We start from the raw sequence: 1,816 nt of genomic DNA, 5'->3' as shown, positions 1-1,816 counted from the left end.
TCTTCTAAGCGTGATCACTGAACTCCATATACAGCAGTCAATATATCCATATAGAAATAATACATTATTATCTATAGAGCAATAAACTAGTTCATCCATATAAAAGAAAGCCTGGAAAAGCCCACACACCCCTGTTAACCCTTTCCAATCCACTGTCTGACATCTGAAGACATTCTGATTGAAGGCCGTACAGCTCCAATGTCGGAAGACGTCCGGCAGGGTATTGTCACTGTATATTACTGGCCGCTATGTTGTCGGGGGGCCTCTCTAGCATGTCCCATACCGCAGTGCTGGCTCTAGCCAGCAGATGGCACCATTGTTTAACGGCAGAAAGAGAAAGACCCCTAGGAAACCCTGAATTCAAAATTGGATTGCAAAGGGTTAAAATGCCATGTTTTTGTCCTGTTAAAAAAATACGACACAGATGAATCCTTTTCAGGTTTATTTCCATCTTTAATGTGACCCATTATTTGTACAATTTCGTTGCAGGTGTCTGTCATGCAAAATAGCTCTTCTACCACAGGGAGGTCAGTAGGTGGTGATTGTTTCCTAGTCGCCACTTATTGGACTTTACACTATAAGTTGGTGTCTGAGCTTTAATTCCTTCTTGCACCACAATTTTAATTTACACCATTTAACGGGAGGTAGCTCAAACAGCGGATGCCCTGCCGCAACTTCCAGAGTATCCGATCCCGACCATTTCAATAACAACCACGGCATCTAAGCGGTAGTACAGAGAAAGCAGACTCCCTCTGTAAGACTATCGATGCCTCAAAAATGCGATTGTGGTGTGCTGATGGGTTGCTACAGCAGCTGGGTGCCTAAGAAAAGTGTGCTATGGATATGAACCTACAGTAGGGCCTAGTAGGCTGCCTATGATGCACTGCAATACAGAAGGTTATTGAAGTCCCATAGAAGAACTAAAAAAAAAAAAAAAAGAGTAAATGGTGATCAAAAAGTGGTATGTACCCCAAAATAGTGCCAATGAGTACTTCAACTTGTCCTGCAAAAAGAAAACCCTCATAAAAGACAGATTGATGGGTGAACTAAAAATGCTAGGAGTCTTCAAATGCAGTGACGCAAAAACAAGCTTTTATAATGTTTTTATTGTGCAATACTGATCTTATCTATATTGTATCGCCACAATCTTATCACAGATGAGCATAAAATGATCATGTGTATACCGCGTGATAAACATCTTAGAACCGTACTTCCACCATTGTTTCTGTCTCCCTCATGCCTCAAAAAGAAAAAAAAATATGCAATGCATTGTATGTACCCCAAAATGGTGCCTTCAACCCCTTCCCACTTCATGGCATAAATGTATGCTCACAGCATCCACAGCGGGAGTCAAGTATCACTGACGACCAGTCTCCAGCTGCAACAGCGAGGATCGATTTTAGAACAGTGATTCTCACTGTTAATCCCTTGCATGCTGTGATCAGTGTTGATCACAGCATGTAACGGGCTCTCAGAGAGAGGGCCGTGTAATCAAGGAAGGTTGATGGGTTGCCATGGCAATCAGGCCTGCGATCACTATCAGTAGCGATAATACATTGCAGTACAGAAATAATGCAATGTATTATCAATGCGATCATAGGGTCGCAGGTTCAAATTCCCTGCAGGGACATAAAAAAATAAAAAATAAAAATGGTAAAAAAAAAATATGTAAAGAATTGTAGGGGGAAAAAATCCCTTTGTTACACACTTTTCCCCTCGGTAAAAAAAAAAAAAGTTCTGAAAAAACTATGTTTGGTATTATTGCATCTGTATCAACCAGTACAATAAATTGAACACATTTTAAAAAAACAAGTGA

This window comes from Eleutherodactylus coqui, chromosome 1, assembly GCF_035609145.1.
Source record: "Eleutherodactylus coqui strain aEleCoq1 chromosome 1, aEleCoq1.hap1, whole genome shotgun sequence".
NCBI classification, from domain to species: domain Eukaryota; kingdom Metazoa; phylum Chordata; class Amphibia; order Anura; family Eleutherodactylidae; genus Eleutherodactylus; species Eleutherodactylus coqui.
The sequence above is the reverse complement of the archived record's forward strand: the minus strand, read 5'-3'. Positions refer to the sequence as shown.